Source organism: Sminthopsis crassicaudata, chromosome X, assembly GCF_048593235.1.
Source record: "Sminthopsis crassicaudata isolate SCR6 chromosome X, ASM4859323v1, whole genome shotgun sequence".
Classification (NCBI taxonomy): Eukaryota; Metazoa; Chordata; class Mammalia; order Dasyuromorphia; family Dasyuridae; genus Sminthopsis; species Sminthopsis crassicaudata.
The window spans coordinates 88,479,244-88,498,744 of record NC_133623.1 but is presented as its reverse complement, the minus strand read 5'-3'; the positions used below and the strand labels follow the sequence as shown (position 1 = coordinate 88,498,744).

General features: G+C 46.3%; 1 pseudogene; it reads right to left on the bottom strand.

Annotated features, from left to right (window-relative positions):
- Window positions 1-17,462: 17,462 nt before the first annotated feature.
- LOC141548452 (ankyrin repeat domain-containing protein 54 pseudogene) lies at window positions 17,463-18,696 on the bottom strand (annotated as a pseudogene).
- Window positions 18,697-19,501: the final 805 nt, after the last annotated feature.

Below are 19,501 nucleotides of genomic sequence, written 5' to 3'. Positions count from 1 at the left end.
TATATATATAAACAAATAAGCTATGTATAGTGTTGTTGGTTCACTTGTTTCGCACTTTGTGATCACTTTTGGATTTTCCTTGGTAAAGATACTGGAGTTGTTTGGCAAAAAAAGAATTCTAGGTTGTAATAGCTCATAGGTTTTGCAGAGTTTATTTTAGCCTCAGCTATTGTGCAGTAAGACATGAAGACATGAAGGCCTGCCACAAGGTGCCAGCTGTGGGATCGAGAAGACTTGCAATGGAGAGATGTTGTGATGCTAGAAGGGAAAAATTTGGCTACAGATTGGCTATATGGGGTGAGTATTGTTTTGTTTTCTTTTTGAAGATGAGTGTCCTTTGGGATATATTAAATGGAAAAGTGTAGGACACCTCCATTTGGAGAGGTCTAGTCCTTTGGGGATGTGGGAGAAGACAACAGAACTGGAAAAATCAGGTCTGAGAACGATGTGCATCAAAGTGGCAATTGCACCCATGGGAATTGACATTTTTCCATAAGGACAGCCTCCTGTGGACTACAGCAAGGAGGACTTCAAGGACCTGTGAGTATGTCACTTGGACTCTCCACACTTGAGCCCACTTTTTCCTGGAATCTGGATGTCACTGGAGGGCCAGTGTAAGTGTTATACATTGGGAGGGGTGGGGAGGGATTAGGGGAGATACACAAAACAACTTTTCAAGTCTGCCACCATAATCATTCCACCTTTCTAAGAGCTAATCAGTTGAGGCTGACTAATTGTTGTCAATTGGTAATCATGATGGGAGGGAAGAAGCCCGCTACTGGGACTCTTAAGCTCAGCAGCCTTAGAATGATATCCCTGTCATCTCAAGGCTAAGCTTAGAGCCCTGAGGGAAGGAAACAGCCAGGCTCTGGGGATCCAGCTCCTCAGTCTGAGCAGGACTTGGGATAGTAATCCCAGGACATTGGCCACCTTTGATCTCCAGATCTGGTGAACAAGAAGTGTTTCCTGAATGCACATTAATATACCCTTGGTATAAACAGATCCCATCCGGGAAATATAGAATTAGTCATTTTAACTAAGAATGTGAATGGGATGAATTCTCCCATAAAGTGTAGGCGGTTAGCAGACTGGATTAAAAACAAAAATCCTACAATATATTATTTACAGGAAACACATTTAAAGCAGGGAGATACATACAGAATAAAGGTAAAAGGCTGAAGCAGAATCTATTATGCTTCACGTGAAGTTAAAAAAAAAAAAAAAAAAAGCAGGGGTAGCCATCCTGATCTCAGATCAAGCAAAAGCAAAAATAGATCTAATTAAAAGAGATAAGGAAGGAAACTATATCTTGCTAAAGGGTACCATAGATAATGAAGCAATATAGTATAGAAATTCCTAAAGGAAAAGTTAAGAGAGTTAACAAGAAGAATAGACAGCAAAACTATACCAGTGGGGGATCTCAACCTTGCACTCTCAGAATTAGATAAATCAAACCACCAAATAAATAATGAGGTAAATAGAATTTGGAAAAGTTAGATATGATAGATCTTTGGAGAAAACTGAATGAAAACAGAAAGTTTACTTTCTTCTCAGCAGTTCATGGAACCTATACAAAAAAAATTTCCCCCCCCTGCTTAAAATCCTTTTTTTAAATTAATTTTTATAATTATAACATTTTCTTTGACAGTACATATGCATTGGTAATTTTTTTTTTACAACATTATCCCTTGTACTCCCTTCTGTTCCGAAATTTTCCCCTCCTTCCCTTCACCCCCTCCCCTAGATGGCAGGCATTCCCATACATATTAAATATCTTATAGTATATCCTAGGTACATTATATAGGTGCAGAACTGAATTTTGTTGTTGTTGTTGCAAAGGAAGGATTGTATTCGGAAGGTAAAAATAATCTGGGAAGAAAAACAAAACAAAAAACAATGCTCATAGTTTACACTCATTTCCCAGTGTTCCTTTTCTGGATGTAGCTGATTCTGTTCATCATTGATCAATTGGAATTGGATTAGCTCTTCTCTATGTTGAAGATATCCACTTCCATCAGAATACATCCTCATACAGTATCATTGTTGAAGAGTATAATGATCCCCTAGTTCTGCTCGTTTCACTCAGCATCAGTTGATGTAAGTCTCTCCAAGCTTCTCTGTATTCCTCCTGTTGGTCATTTCTTATAGAACAATAATATTCCATAACATTTATATACCATAATTTACCCAACCATTCTCCAATTGATGGCCATCCATTCATTTTCCAGTTTCTAGCCACTATGAAAAGGGCTGCCAGAAACATTTTGGCACATATAGGTACCTTTCCCTTTTTTAGGATTTCCTTGGGATATAAACCCAGTAGTAGCACTGCTGGGTCAAAGGGTATGCACATTTTGATAACTCTTTGGGCATAATTCCAGATTGCTCTCCAGAATGGTTGGATTCTTTCACAACTCCACCAACAATGTATCAGTTTTCCCATATCCCCTCCAACATTCATCGTTATTTGTTCCTGTCATCTTAGCCAATCTGACAGGTATGTAGTGGTATCTCAGAGTTGTCTTAATTTGCATTTCTCTGATCAATAGTGATTTGGAACACTTTTTCATAAGAGTGGAAATAGTTTTAATTTCATCATCTGAAAATTGTCTGTTCATATCCTTTGACCATTTATCAATTGGAGAATGGCTTGATTTCTTATAAATTAAAGTCAGTTCTCTGTATATTTTGGAGATGAGGCCTTTATCAGAACCTTTAACTGTAAAAATGTTTTCCCAATTTGTTACTTCCCTTCTAATCTTGTTTGCATTACTATTGTTTGTACAGAAACTTTTTAGTTTGATGTAATCAAAATCTTCTATTTTGTGATCAATAATGATCTCTAGTTCTCCCTTGGACACAAACTCCTTCCTCCTCCACAAGTCTGGGAGGTAAACCATCCCATGTTCCTCCAATTTATTTGTTCTTTTTGCCTAAATCTTGGACCCATTTTGATCTTACCTTAGTATGTGAACCTATACAAAAACTGAGCATATATTAGGACATAAAGACCTCAAGATCAAATGCAGAAAGGGAGAAATAATAAATGTATTTTTTACAGATCATTGATGCAATAAAATTACATGCAATAAAAGGCCAGGGGAAAATAGACCAAAAATTAATTGTAAACCAAATAAACAAGTCCCATCCTGGCAAGCCAGCAGCAGGCCTTGAGGGTGACTGAATTAATAGTGGCAGCTTCTAGAGCTTTCAGGCCATAGATAGTAAAGGAGTTGGACAACTGGTCCAAAAGAGATTGCAGGTGATACTTTGCTGGCACTGAAAGCAAGACTCTGTTACATAGTCCATATGCAATTCAAGGTCACAGTTCCAGCTCAAGGAAAACTAAAAGAATCAGAGACACTAGTTAAAATACCATAGCAGATAAGACTATTTAAGATATCTTACAGACCAGAGTAAAAGCCATGAGAACAGTAGTCAAAGAAGCTGTATCCAAAGCTTGAAAGAAAAATGTGAATTAGTTTTAGGGGAAAAAATAGAATTCCAGGAAGAGTTTTAAAATAATTTTAAAAATCAAATAAGAGGAGAGGAAAATTGAAAAAGAAATGAATGATGCAAGAAAATCACAAAAAAAAAAAAAAAAAAAAAAAAGAATCATCAGCTTGTTAAAGGCCGAGGCTCTCAGGGAGAAGGAGCTAACACATGCTTAGTGAGTGCAATAGCAGAGGGGTAAGGATCCTGTTGGCTGTGGTCATCTGCAGGAGAGCAGCATTTCTAGTTTCACTTCCAGAGCAAAGACAGGTGTAGTTTACAACTACCAGAGAGTAAGGGAGCAAGAACATTTGTAGGACACCATGGCTGGGTCCCTGGCAAAGTTGGGCCTGGTACAGACTTCAGATAGTAAAAATGGAAGTATGTGAGGTTTGGAGCATCATTCCTCATACCTCAGAAGTAGGACTTGATTATATTAGTAGCTGCTAAACAAAAAATAAAAATGAATTAAGAAAGGAGAAAGAACCCAACTATAAGATAGTTACTATGGGGATAGAGTAGATCTGGGTTCATATTCAGAGGAAGATAGTGGCATTAAAAAAGCTGCTCCCTTTTCAGTGAGAAATGGCAAATGGTCCCAAACCCAAAAAGAGTTCTTGGGGAAATTTAATAGGAACTTTAAAAATCAAATGAGAGAGACTGAGGGAAAAGTTTTAAAAAATAAACGCAATCCAACAAAATTATGAAAAAGTCAGTCAATTAGAAATAAGAATCAAAAACTTAAGGAAGAAAATAATTCCTGGAAACCCAGAATTAAGCAAGAGGAAACTAATATTATAAAACATCAGGAAATAAAGCAAAATCAAAAGAATGAAAAAATAAAAGAGAATGTGAAACATCTCATCAGAAAAATGACTGATCTGGAGAACAGATAGAGGAAAGATATTATAAGAATAGTCAGACTACCTGAAAATTATGATAAAAAATAATTTTGATAGAATATTACAAGAAATTAGCAAGGAAAATTGCCCTGAAATTCTAGGACAAGAAGGCAAAGCATAATTTAAGAAAAAATCCATCAATCACCACCTGAAAGAGATCCCAGGAGGAAAATTACAGGAATATCTTAACCAAGTTTCAAAGTTTTCAGGTTAAGGTGAAAATATTACTAACAAGAGAAAAAAAAAATTAAACGTCAGGGAGTCACAACAAGGATTACATACGACCTGGTAACTAGGTTGAGGGAATATTGGTATTGAAATACTGTATTTTGTGGAGTAAAAGATCTGGAATTAAAAGTCCTGAATTTTTAAAAAATGGACATTTTATGAACTGAAAGATTTTCAGATATTTGTGACAAAAGAAGTATTTGACACATAAAATCCAGGAAAAACGTAAGGTGAACATTAAAGACCAATTTTAAGGGTGTCAATAAGGTCAAACTATTTACTTCTTATATGTGAAAATGTTATCAGTATTCTTGTGACTCTCATTATTTAGATAATTTGAAAGAAAGGCTTAGACTGAACTATGGATGATGGGGTGATTATTAAAAAATAAAACTGTAGGGAGAGATAAAAAAGAGTAATTAAATACAAATGAGGCATGAAAGGAAAAATGATATATAAGAAGCAAGAGAGATGGTTGGTAGTGCTGAAACCTTACTCTCACTGAAAATGGGTTAAAGAGGGAACAACATATATATGTACACACACACACACATATATGGGTATAAAAGTCTATATTTAGAAGAAATAAGAGGACAGAGAGATAGGGTGGGGGGAAGGGATAAAGAAGGGACTCTTAGAAGGATGGGTTTTTTAAGAAATAGGAGGTCAATAGTGGGTAGAAGTAAAGAAGCAAGAGAAGGGATAGGAAGAAAAGAATAGTGAGGAACAATAGGAAGGAGGGAAATGCACAGCAAGTAATTATAGCTTAAAATGTGAATGGGATAAATTTAACTCATAAAAAAAAAATTACCCATATATGGATAGCAGACTAAAAATCTGAATTTAACAATACATTTCTTTCAGGAAACAATAAAAATAAGATACACACAGAAGATAAAATAAAGGGCTGGAGTAGAATTTATTATGTAAAAAAGCAGAGGTGGTAATCATGATCTCAAAGTTAAAGGTAAAATAGATTTAAAGGAGAAAAATAGGAAAACTATACCATGTGTCACTCATGTTACTTAATATTATTTCAGACCATTTAAAATAACTACACAATATAAAAGAGAGTATTTCTGGCAAAACAGACACAGGAACTACATGATTATTAAAAAAAAAAACAATTTTTATAGTTTTATAAAACACTTTGTACAGATTTAAATAATTAGAGCAATATTTAGTGTTCATGGGTAGGTAAAGGCAATATAATAAAAAATGACAATTTTACCTAATTAATCTACTTTTTCAATGCTATCCCTATTAAATAAAAAAAATCTATTTTACTGAATTAGAAAGAATAATCACAAAGTTCATTCGGAATGACAAAAGGTCAGGAATTTCAAAGAAACTAGGGGAAAAGATATAGAGGAAGGACATTCAGCAGTATCAGAACTTAAACTACTTTGCATGGCAGATGCATTGCTGAAGTGTAAAATATAATTTCCTTTATTTTAAATTTAAAATGTCTTGTATAACCAAAAACAACACAGAATGCAGACAATTGAGATACATCAGATAGGATGTAATTGTGTTGAAATACTACTGTGGTGTAGGAAATGATGAGCTGATTGATTTAGAAAAACATGGAAAGACTTGGAGTTATGAAGGAAGATTCTATCCACCTCCAGAGAAAGAGATGACCACTGGAAATTTGCATAGTACAGTCTTACAAATATGTTGATGAAGATGTATGTCTATGTTTACATCTATTGATTTGCCTAGGTATTTGTCTCTGCATTTAATTGTAGATTTCCTTGGGACGGGTAGGGGTGGAGCTGGAATAAATAAAGTGAAAAATGCCCAGCAGAAAAATAAAACTTACAGGGAAGCAAAGAAAAGTTGGGTAGCTTAGAAAACAATGTGTAATATTTATCATCGAGATTTTCTTGAACCAATGTTTGAACATTACTCTCATCAGAATTGACTTAAAGAAGGAATAGCATATAGAAATCTCTCTTACCCCACACAGAAGTAAGAGAAGAAGGGGATGAGAAGTAAGGAAGGGTGCTGAAAGAAGGGAGGGCAGATTGAGAGAAGCGAAAGTTGGAACAGGATAAAAGGAGAGAGAGAAGGATAAAAAGGTAAAAGAAAAAAAAAGGATGAGGGAAATGGTAATCATATCTGTTAAAGTTTCTCTGAAAAAGGTCTTATTTCTCAAATATATGAGGAACTGAGTCAAATTTATAAGAATCAAGTTGTTCTCCAATTGATAAATTGGAATAAGTAAATAAAGTAGTAAAATATGAACAGACAATTTTCAGAAGAAGAAATCAAAGCTACCTATAGTCACATGAAAAAGTGGTCTAAATCACTACTGATTAGAGAACTGCAAATGAAAACAACTCTGACATACCACCTCAGATCTCTAAGACTGGCTACTATGACAGAAAAGGAAAGTGATAAATATCGAAGGGGATGTATTGTAAACTGATCCAGTCTTTATGGAAAACAATTCAGAATGCGAATCAAAAAGCTTTTTTAAAAAAACCCATACATATTCTTGAACCAGCAATACTACTTCTAGGTCTGTACCCAAATACATCAAAAAAAAATTTTAAAAGAACTTACCAAAGTCTTTATAGCAGCTGGTAGTAAAGAACTGGAAATTAAAGGGATGCCCATCAATTGGGGAATGGATGAACAAGTTATAGTATGTGATTATGATGGGATACGATTGTGTTATATGAAATGATAAGTAGCATATTCTCAGAAAATCCTGGAAATGACCTGATGCTGAATGAAGTAAGCAGAACCAGGAACGCAGTGTGTACAGTCATAGCAATATTATAAAGGTGATCATTTGTGAATGACTTAGCTTGTTCTCAGCGATATGCAAGACAATTCTGAAGAATTGATGATAAAAAATACTATCTCCTTCTAAAGAAAGACCTGATGGAGTTTGGATGCAGATTAAAGAATGCTTTTTTTTACTTTCTTTTTCTTGAGCTTTTTTTTTTTTTGTTTGTTTGTTTTGGTTTGGTTTGTGTTTTCTTTCATAGCATGATTAATGAGAAATGTGTTTTGCATAACTGCAGATGTATAACCTATATCGAATTGTTTGCCTTCTCAAGAAAGGGGGAGAGGGAGAACTTGGAACTCAAAATTTAAAAAATGTTAAAATTGTTTTTACATGTATTAAAAAATTTTACAAAATGAAAAAGGTTTACATAGGTTAGCAGAAGCGAGGACTGACTTTTACATCACACAGACATACAATGAGACAGGTTTGTGAAGAACAGACATAGTCTTCCCTCACCAGGAATGACAACAGTCATAATCTGTCCTGCTCCCACTGCTCTGAATGCCCAGTGCCAGCTTCCTGGTTTAGGTCAAGAGCCCGCCTCACCCAGGAGTTTGCCCTTTCTGGCTTGATCCGAACCCAGAGTTCTCTCTGATGTCTGTGCTCCCCGACCTGGGGAAGAGGGGCTCCAGTCTGAGCTGCTTCTCCCCTTCTTCTCCAGGCTGGTGCCTTAGCTCCCCCAGCTCTGACGGCCTGTCTGCAAGGGTGGGAACAAGATGCCTTCTTGCCCTCTGCCCCACGCCACCTCCCTCCCAGCAGTTCGGCCATCACTGAGGAGGGCCACCTATCTTCCTTCTCGGAGGTCCTCTTGTCACCCCTTTGCAGAAGTCTAAGGGTTTAGCTTGGGAGCTGTGCCGGGCTGCAGAGGAGGTGTGGAAGCGATTCTAGAACAGCCTGCAAGGAAGGGCCTTTCCTGACCTGGTGCTTATTGATGTAGTCATGCAAAAACTATATCTGGCGAAATACACGGCTCCGTGTGCCTTTTGGGCTCCCTGACTCTCCAGCAACGGGAGTTGTTGACAATGGAATTTTTGTCTTTTCTTCTCTGTATTCCCCGTGGAGTGCAAGCTCCTCAAGTATGCCTTTGGATCGGGCCGATCTGGCGGATGTGGCCCCTGGTCTCCAGGTGGCACGCGCCAGGTGCTCGAAGGCCTTGGGATCTGCAGCACTGAGTCTCTTTGGGAAGTTTGAGCATCGAGCCACGCCTTTGGGCTAAGGACAGACTCGTCACCAACTGGTTAGGAGCAGATCTATCAAGATTTGGGCGGCCCGTGAGTGCCCAGGGCTGCCTCAAGTCTTGTCCCCACAGCTGCTTTACAGAGCTCCAGTTCTGCAATCGGCTTCCCCTTGCCGCGGTCTGTAATTCAGCCCCGCCGGTCAGTCCCTCTCCCCCCCGGGTTTTCGCACATGTGCGTGCCTATGGCCGTGGTTCTGTAGCACCCAAAGGACTTAGGGTTAGGGCTAGGGCCTCCCAGATGTTCAAAGTGGGCAAGAGCCTCTCCTCCGGCTCAGGAGTCACATGATACAGGTCTGAAAAGTAGCTAGCAAGAACGCCGGCAGGATTGGGGTTTCCTTGGCAACAGACCAGTCACCATGGCAAACAGCTTCCTGGACTCTGCAGTAATCCTTCCTCCGCAGGGACTGCGGGGGCTGAAGGGCAGGGCCCCTCTATGGAAGCCATGCTGGAAGGGGGGAAGGAAAGGGGAGATGCCCTTTTGTGGGGGCAGTCCCACGAGCCCCACCAGATGTGCGGGGGATGTGAGGGTCCCCCCCACCCTACACCTCGGGCACTGGGGGTGGGGTGGGAGTGTGCCCCTTCGGCCGCAGGGCCCCCTCCCTTCCTCCTCCCAGACAGACTGGAATTCCGCGCGGGGAAAGGCGTGGTCTGTGACGTCACCAGGAGGGGGAGCTTTCCTCCGCCGGGCGCAGACTGGGAGAAGGGCCGCGGGGTGGGGCGGCCCTGCCAGGTCCGTCGACGAGAGGCGGGTGACCCCCGCCTCGGTGGTCTTGTGTGTCCCAGTCAGCCAGAAGGGAACTAGGGAGGGGGAGGCCGGGGCCTATGCGGGCCTCCGGGAGGCCCCGGAACCACAACCCTGAGACCTCGGCCGAGGGCCGGAAGTCACATGGAATAAGGGAAACGAGAGAGGCGGAGGGGCCGGGCTGGGTGAGGGTCGCCAGATAGAGACGGCCTTCCCTCCCTCCTCATGGGTCCCGCCGCCCCCCAGCACAACCTCCCGCGAGAAGGAAGATGGGGGAGGAAGAGGAGGAGGAGGAGGAGGAGGAGGAGGAGGAGGAGGAGGAGGAGGAGGAGGAGGAGGAGGAGGAGGAGGAGGAGGAGGAGGAGGAGGAGGAGGAGGAGGAGGAGGAGGGAGGAGGAGGAGGAGGAGGAGGAGGAGAAGGAGGAGGAGGAGGAGGAGGAGGAGGGAGACAGAGGAGGAGGAGGAGGAGAAGGAGGAGGAGGAGGAGGAGGAGGAGGAGAAGGAGGAGGAGGAGGAGGAAGAGCCCCTCCTTGAGCACCGACTGACACACACAATTCGCTGTCTCCCTTCCTGAGCCTGGGGGGACCTGGACACCCCTCAGCCCGGGCACTGGCCGATGGAGCCAAGGCCCGGGAGGGGGAGGGCAATGGGGTGATCCGCGAGACGGGGGACCCTCCTGTCTCCCTGAGTCTCCATCCGCCCTGGGCCGCGGGAGGAGGGAAAAGGAGAAAATAGACCCGAGGGACCTTGGGAGATTTGGGGAAAGCCGTCCTTGAGGCCAAATAAATCACTAGGATCCGGGAGAAGGGAGAGAGACCCCAGCCCAAATCCCAGATCCAGGGACTGCCAGGACAGGAGTAGGGCCGAGGTCATCAGTCCCAGGGACCCTTTCTTCTTCACCACGGATGCCAGGCAGACAAAGCTGGGGGTGGGAGACCCCGAGGTCCCGGGGACTTGGAGAAGAGGAGGGGCGAGCAACTACTTCATTTGGCCCCAGGAAACAGAATTGGGAATTGGGCCGGAAAGTCGTGGGGGCCAACTCCCGAGAATGGGTCGTCTCCGGGGAGGAACAAAAGAGGAAATAGAGGTTCAACCTTTTGAGCACATTGATTTTATTAACTCATGCATGCCAATTGTATAACAAATTGGGACCGGTCCTCCTCAGCTTGGCGCTGTACCACGAATACAGGGAGAGACACTTTTATTCTTTAAAAGAAACAGTTAACAGCATTTAGACCAGCATACAAGATTAGGTCATCTGATTTCTCGTTTGAGTAAAGACGATAACAATTCTTGTAATCAAAACTCAAAAGGATGACGTCATGGTCCCTAGATTTTACCAAAATGTCACTAATCACAATTTAGGGCTTCCATGTTATTGATTTTTTTTTTTAATGTTTCCCTAACAATTAATTACATTCCGCTTATCCGTTATTTATAAATTAAGGCAAACTACATCTGGGATTTCAGACATACAGCAGATGTTGGATAGCTGACTCGTATTCATAGATTGAACCACCCTCTACACTTTTGTCATTTTTATGTGATAACCAAATTTTTTCCAAATAGTGAATTTGTGAATTCTCTCTCCCCCACCCCTTGAAGGAGCGGGAGAGGAGAGCCTATTTTCTTGGTTCTTAGGTTTTCAGACTTCATTCGATTTTTCAACATATGGGCACTAGGAATGATAATCAAATCAAATCAAATTATGAGCCAGTGTGATGACAAAGTCTCAAGGGGTCTCTCATAAGGATATCTTAAAGGGTTAGTACAACTTTCCCCCCAAACAGTAAATTATTTTTATTATGAATATTAAAATTATCACCATTTATTTAAGACAAAATATACACCATTAAATATTTAACAGTTTTCGAATATCTATTTTGTTTATCACATTCTTTTAACAGCATCCAGATTAAAAGAGAAGTTATGTATCTACCATCATTTCTGATACAATGGTTTCTCACGGCATTTCACAATATAAGAAAAAAATTTAGAAACACAATAATAACATACACGATACCATGTATTTAAAACATGAAATAAAACTTATTACCAGTCAGATGACATCAATTCAATCAAATGCTTTTCTGAATTTTTTCCCCACATTAAAAAAATCACTCATTTTATCATCTTTTGGCATTTTATACTAATCACATCTAAAGTCTGGTATAGAGTTATCACAAGATACAATCAAAGAAGCAATAAGAATAGTCAACATTGATATAGTGCTTACCATATGCCAGTCACTGTGCCAAGCACTTGATAATCGTTTGATCTTTACAACTACCCTGGAGTTGGGTACGATCATTATTTTCCTTTTTACTGATCCAGAAAGTAAGGTAAACAGAGATAATTTTCTTAAGATCACACAGCTAAAAAATTTCTGAGACTGGAGTGTGACTCAGGTTTCCCTGATCCATGCATTTTTCCAGCATTTTGTTTTTTTTGGTTTTTGTTTTTGTTTTTTGTTTTTTTTGGTTTTTTTTTTCTTTGCATTTGAAGCCACAATTAATAGAGCACATTTCACTACATCAAAATTTAGTTACAGGACAAATCTCAACCAAATCAAATCTGGATTTACAACCACAAAATCAAAATCTCAATTTTCCAGGGCTATTAGGCAGCTGTGCCTTAAAATTGAGAGCCCAGAATTAACAATTAGCTCATTTTCAGAAGTTCAAGGGAGCACTTTCCCTTTTCCACAGAGTTGCAAGTAACAGCCTCACATTCCCATCCCCTTGCTCTGGAGCTCACAAGATTCTAAAGACCGGGGAATACTACTTCCCACATGGAATGGTCTTTCAGGGGCAGAGTATTGTTATTTCTTAATCACATCCCCAATTATCTAAATAAAAATGATCGTTATTTCATAGAATTACTCCTTTTCAATTTAGCATGAAGTTTTACAGAGCTCCAATGAATTGTAAGTTACCTTTTGGGGTTTCTAAGAGCTTACAAATGTCAATCTCCTTCTTAATTTTCTTTGGTGAGGTGGGGAGCAGTTCCTCCTCACAGACCCCTCCTTGGTTCAAATCATGCTTTCCATTTTTTAATTAAATTTTACTCATTTTTTCAGTTGCTTCTTGATTTAAACACATTTTTCCCCCTCTTTTCATGATCAAGAAAGGGTGAATAAGAGATGGATAGCAAATTCCAGAAAAATTTAAAATGTGAACTGCACACTTTTTTTTCTTCTCTTTAGAATTACTTTCAAGTTTCCTTTCTTCAGTACACCAAAACAATAGTTCTATCAAACTTCAGACAAAAGGTGATTTAAGTGCTTTTTACCCCTGAAAGAACTTTGCTCTTATTTTTTCTTAAATTTTACAGAGTGGTACTTCAAAACTCATTAAGATATTTCAGCAGATATTAAGTTTCTGCTGAGTGTCTTATCCAATAGGACGAAGAGAAGAGGGTCCATTCCTGGAATTATCCAAAGTCTCAGGAGTTCTCCTCTGCAATCTTAAAAGGATTATATCTCCAAACTCCTTAATGATTAATCTCCAAACCTCCAAAATCTACTAAGATGGTTTTAGCAGTTACCATAATTTGGGATCTCTAATTCATTTATAATACCACAAATTCTTAGAAACCAGGTAAAAGTTTTCCTTTCTTTGATTATCTGACTTTATTTCTGTAATCCCAATGCAGCCAGGACTGAAATGACACAGAGAAAGTATCTTGCAGATGTTGTTGGTTGTTCTTTTTAAAACCTAATCTTCGACGGAAAGCCAAAAGTGGGAGTTAGTCTTGTTACTGGGACAGAGTTTAGCCTCAGATTACAGAAAGCTAGGAGAACTGCTTCAAATATGAAACTTCATTAATCTTCCTTCTCCAGGATACCAAACTCTTTGGCTGCAGCTTTTTGGCAGTCCTTCTGGCTGGCTGCATTTTCCCCTTAGAAATCTTTCAAGGTAGCAGAATTTACAAACAACTCTAAATATTACACAAGACAAAGATTTTTTTTTTCATTTTTTAAGGAAACAAAAACATAGACAAAACAATAAAACAATTACATACTTGTTAGCCTCCTTACCTCCTCCTAAATGCCTTTAATTTGCCATAGTTAAAAGCCCCTTCTTCAGGTCAATTTTGAGACCCATTTGGATTTTCAAATACTTTAACCTATTTTGAGAATGCATTTCATCCCCCCTCCTCCTGTAGGGATAGCTGGACCTGTATCCAAGTCAGTAAGCGTTTTCCTCCGGGGGGGAGGTTGAAGTTTAACAGAGCTATCTTGCCCTGGTCTCATGCCAAAAGAAATTTTATCCAAGGGGAATCCTTTGGTAGTTTATTATTAGCCAAATCCACTGTTCCACTAAAGAGGGGATCTCGTCAGTATTTTATTATTACTGGAGCCCATCGTTCCCTTAAAGTGACTATCTTTTTCTTAGTAGGTTGGGGGGTGAAGCTCAGCTTGGAAGAATCTGAAAATTGTGGAGGGAGCCCTACTTCTGGGGACTGTCTTCCTAAAAAGCTTAGATGCCATTCCTGAGGTCAGAGTCCTTTCTTGATTTGGCTGGTTTTGGAAAAAAACAAAAAAACAAAAAACCAAAACCAAAACTGATGGGTAAGAGATGAAATAACCAAGGAAACCAAGATTCAACCTTCTGAGCAAATTGCTTTCTTAACTACTGCAGTGTTAAATGCAAAAGAGTCAGAACCAGGAGTCCTCTGTTTGGAACGAGGGGGAGACAGATTTTATGTATTAAAAGAAAACAATTAACACCATAAGTCAGGATAATATTAGGTAATCTGATTTCCAATTGAAGGATCAGGGCCTTTCCAAGTTGGGAGGGAATTTGAGGGAATCCCCTCAAATCAGAAAAAGGGATGTTCTTCTCCCCACAGGTGGCCATACCCAAGCAAAGGACTGTGGAAACAGTAACTGATTTCAAATGTTTTCAGCTAAAACGCGTGACTTGTTTGGAATGTGTAATTTTGAAAAACAAAGAAACAAACCCCAAACCAACAAACTCCTGGCATCAATCTTGTGATTGAGTTTCCGGGCAGCATAACCTATCTCCTTAGGAAAGGAATTTCTAAGCAACAGGTAGAAGTAGTCCAGCTTCCCAGCCACAAAGGGGCGGCTTAAAGCAATGCCATAACGTTTTCCCACAATTCCCATAACAGTTTTCTCACAAGTCAGAAATGGGACCGGACTCAGCTGAGTAGCAGGGGAGCCGAGCTTGCTCCAGAATTCGGTCGCAAGATGGAGTCAGTGAATTCACTCAATTCCCACAAGCGCAGGTCTTCCCATCGAAGCTCTTTGCGTTAACGTGTTAAGGCTATAGATGGCACTCTCATTTAGGGTGCAACAGTGGCCTCGGAATTCCTTTCCAGCTCCCAGATTCTGGGACCGTGGAGCGGGGCAGAGCAGGAGAAACCAAAGCCCCTTCCTTGCTGAAGGCATCGGCCTAAACACCTCCCTAAACTGCGATACCTAGTGTAGCCATAAGGTGTCGACAAAACGCCACATTACGCTTCCCTGCGGCAAATAATTGGTCAAGAAGCATTTGGGAAGGCCCCAGTATCTGTCAGGCCTCTTCCTAGCCCGGGATGCAAAGGCCAAAAACCCAGGCCTGGTTCTCAGGGAGCATCCTCCTATGGCGACAGATAGCATGCATCAGCCAGGCAGTCGATAAAGCTTAACTGCTGGCCACGGACCAGGCCACTGGGCCAGGCCACTGGGCCCTGTGCTGGGAATATACAAAAAGAGGCAAAAGCCAGTGTCTGTCTTCGAGGAGTTCACAATCTAGTGGAGGAGTCAAGTCAACAAGTATATACAAACAAGCTACATTCAGGATAAATAGGACATAATCAATAGAGGAAAGGTTTAGAATTAAGAGATTTTGGGAAAGTCTTCCCATAAAAGGTGGGATATAAAGTTGGAACTGAATGAAGCCAGGAGCCAGAGATGAGAGGGGAGAGCTTTTCACGCAGTGGGGAGAGCCAGAAAAAATGCCAGACCTGAGAGATGGAGTGTCTTGTTCCTGGAAAAGCAACAACGAAGGCAGGATCACTGGATCAGAGTACACAGGAGGGAATAAGCTGCAAAGAAGACTGGAAAGAAACAGAGCTGGGGTTAGTGGGGAAGTATGTTGAATGCCCAACAGAATTCTCCATTCGATTCTGGAGGGGATGGGGGAACGCTGGAGTGGAGTGAGTCAGCCACTTAAGGACCCAGTCCCACCCGCATTTTAGGAAAACTACCCGCTGGCTGAAAGGAGGACTGATTGCAGTAGGGAGGGAGAAAGCAGGCAGAGCCACCAGCAGGCTGGGCAACAGGCTGAGGGGAAGGGACAGAGCCTCCTGAGAGCCACCCAAAGAGGAGGTCCCACCTCAGGGGAGGCTCTGGGAAAGGGGCCCCAAGGCAAAGAACAGTGGCCCCGAGGCAAATTACAGGGGCCCGAGGCAAATCACAGGGGCCCCGAGGCAAATTACAGGGGCCCCGAGGCAAATCACAGGGGCCCCGAGGCAAAGAACAGTGGCCTGACCACAGGGGGTCCTACCCAGAGCCAAGTGCCTGTTTCTTAGAACTGCCCGATGCAAAGGGCTCGGGATGTCAGAGTTGGACCACTAGGGGAAGAAGGGCAGTTCTTCTCTTTGAGATGACTTCCTCATCTATAGGAGGGGAACAGCTCATTCCTGCTCTGCCTCCCTCCCAAGGCTGCCGTGAGGTAAGAGCAAGCCCCGTACATTAAGTTCTGAGGCAGGGAAGGGAATAGAATGCTCGGCCATTGCGGGGAAGAATGGAGGCTTTGCTGGCTTCCCAGTGTGCGTCCTGGGCTCCGTCCCAGGCAATGGGAACAGGGACTAGGGATGGAAGTCCATCATCCCTGGGCTTCCTCGTTTTCCCACTCCTCTAAACCCTAAATGAGTGTCCCCCTCCCTCCCCTGAAGCTCCTCCCCTTTAACGGACTGCCCCAACACCCAGAGGATGTGTGAGGCGGCTGGAACATGGGGGAGCAAAGAGGCCAGCTTTCCAGTGGCCAAGGGGCCCCGGGATTTCGGGAGCGGCCGGCCAAGCCTTCGGACCACGGGAGAGCAGGCGCCCTCCACTCCGGGGTGACACCGGCAGCCATCAGTCCGCAATCCACGGCCTGGAGCGCGTCCCATCCCCGCCTCCCTCCTCGTCCCGCCCCTCTCTCCCTCCCCTCACCCCCCCCCCCAATCTTTTTCTCTCTTTATTTAAATATACAACAAATACTGTTTGGAAGAAGGCTCGGGGAAAATGAATGAAATTAAGATCCGGTCTCTAAATGGCTTCCCGTGAAAAAACGCCACCGTCTCCACCGCCGAGGCTCCTCAGCCCCCCCCCCCCCCCCCCCCCCCCCCCCCCCCCCCGGCTTCTCCACCTCGGGCCCGGCCCCGGCCAGGCCCTGCCCACCCCAACCAAACCACTGAGGAATTGCTGGGAGGGGGGGGGCGGGGGAGAGAAAAGCCCAGAAATCATCACCTGCCGATAACAATCCGTTTCCCGGTGGAGATCCGAGACCAAAGCAAAAGGCGAGGGGCGGCGCGTCAGGGTCCCGCCTCATGCCCAGAACGACATTTGCAGAGGCGACGACGCCAGCCTAGGCTTGGCTCCCAAAGCGTGCCCCTCCACTCCGCCCCCCTCCGGCTCAGCCTCCCGAATTTTCCTGGCCCCCCTCCCCCCCACTGCCCAGGTGGAAAGGAAACCCCCAGGCGGCTTACCACAACTCCATTTAGGTCTCAAGTCTGAAATTGAAGTGCTGGTGAAAGATGCAGTGTTTGCCACCAGAACCTCGGCTTCTCCCCAAAAAAGGCCTGGGGAAAGGGCTCGCCCCTCCGCGGCCCGAGTCCGCTCCGGTCCTGGCTTCTCTGCGCGCGGCAGCGAGCCACAAAGAGGCCAACTCGAACCCGGGCTGCTGAAAAGCTCGGAAGGCAGCTCTGAACAAGGGGGGGTGGTGTGGGGGGGGGGCCGGGCCCGGCCTCTCCTCCGGGCGGCGGGCGGAAGAGAGGCGCCACAGGTCCGGCGAAGAGCGAGAGAGCGGGCCGGGGCGGGGGGGCGGGGGGCCGAGGAGGGGGCGGCGCACCGGGGCCGCCGGCCGCCCCCGGGAGCCGGGCCGGAGGGCCGGGGACGGGGTTCGGGGGGGTGGGGCGGGGGATGAAAGCCGAAGATGAAGCGACAGGTGCGGGGGGCGGGGGGAGCTCCTTAGCAGGGGCCCTCCGTGGAGCGCGCGCCTCCGGTGGAGACGAAGGGGTCCACGCCGCGGCCGACGCGGATCGGGCGGCAGGGCGGCGGGACGGGCCGGCGTCTCCCCTTTGGCTGAGATGGCGAGGATGGATGCTGGGCAGAGGTCGTGGAGGGGGGCCGGGGGGAGGGGCCGCGTTAGGCGGCTACCTCTTCTCCAGCTTCTGCATCTGCAGGCTGAGCGAGGTGAAGCTGGCCAGGAGATCCGTCACCTCGTCCACCTGCTCTTTGGTGCTCGTCATCTGCAGGCGGTTGCACAGGTCGTCCAGCCGGACCCGCTGCTCGTGCTGGCCCAGGCGCTCCAGGTACTCCTTGAGCATCTGGATGATCTGCTTGACCTCGAGCCGGACGGCCTCCAGGCACTGCGGCTGGCTCCCCTGCAGGATGCTCAGCTTGTTCTTGGCCAGGTGCAGGGGCGTCCGGCCGGCGCGGTCCAGGGCGTCCACGCGGGCCCCCCTCCGGAGCAGCGTGGTGATGACCGGGACCTGGTTGGTGCAGGCGGCCAGGTGCAGCGCGGTGTTGCCCAGCCCGTCCCTCTGGTCGGGGTCGGCGCCGTGGTTCAGGAGCAGCTGCACCATCTGGTCGTTGCCGTTGGCCGCGGCGTAGTGCAGGGCGCTGCGGCCCTTCTCGTCCGTCGCCATGGGATCCACGCCATCCTCCAGCAGCTGCTTCACCGTGTCCAGGTCGTTGGCGTTGGCCGCGTCCCTCAGCTTCTTCAGCGAGTGCACGTCGCGGCCCGTGGGCCCCAGGCGGCGGTGCGGCCGGTTGGCCAGGCGCAGGCGCCCGGGCCTCAGTTTCCCCTTGCGCAGCTCGCTGGGGCTGGGGTCGTGCTGCCACAGCTCGTGCAGAAGGCGCAGCGGCGGCGGCGGCACGGGCAACGGCTCGGGGGTGGTGGGGGCCGAGCCCAGGCCGCCCAGCACGGCGGCGAACTCGCCGAACGAGAAGCTGCCCTCGGCCTTGGAGGGGCCGCCGCCCGCGGCCCCGGCTTCCCAGGGCTTGGGCACGGGTGGGGGGGCGGCCTTGCCTTTGCTCGGAGCTGCCATAGCAACGTCGCCGCCGCCGCCGCCGAGCTCAGCCGCTCCCTCCGCCGCTCCCCCGGCCGCCGCCTCCGCCACAGCCGCCCGCGCCGCCTCTGCCTCGGGTGCCGCCGCCGCCGTGGTCGCCGCCGCCGCCGCCGCCGCCGACCTGGCCCGCCGCAGCCGCCGACCTGGGCTGCAGCCGCCCGGGGACCGTCAGAGCCGACGTCACCTCTGCCAGGCACTGGCGGACTGGGCGACGACGGCGCTGACGTCACTCCAGCCTTTGCGGCCACCCCCCGCCGGGGCGGGGGCGGGAGCGGGGGCGGGGAGAGGCTCCCGGGAGGGGGCGGATGGAAGCGCGGCCCGGGGGGGGGAGGGGGCGGCTCGGGGGACCGGGGAGGGATGGGGAATGGCCCAGCCCCCGGGGAAGGGGGAAAGGGGATGGGGGCGGGGGGCGCGGGTCCGAACCGCAGAGGCGTCGGCTCAGATCCGAGCGAGCCCCCTCGCGGAAGCCAGGGTGGGGCGATGGGCTCCCCCCCCCCCCCCCCCGCCGGCCCGGCGGCTGTCGGAACCGGCTCGCTGGGGCTAGCGAAGGTGGGGAGGGAGGAAGGCGGGAAGGCGGGAAGGGTGGCACTGGGGCGCAATGGATGAAATGATGAGACGGGGATGGGGAGGCGAGACGGGGATGGGGAGGCGAGACGGGGACGGGGAGGACTTCGTTGCCTCGCTACGGAGTCCAGATGGAAAAAAGGGAGGAGAGTGGTTAGGGCGAGGGCGACGGAGGAGAGTGGTTAGGGCGAGGGCGACGGAGGAGAGTGGTTAGGGCGGGGGCGATGTCCTGGCATGGACCCGGGGGT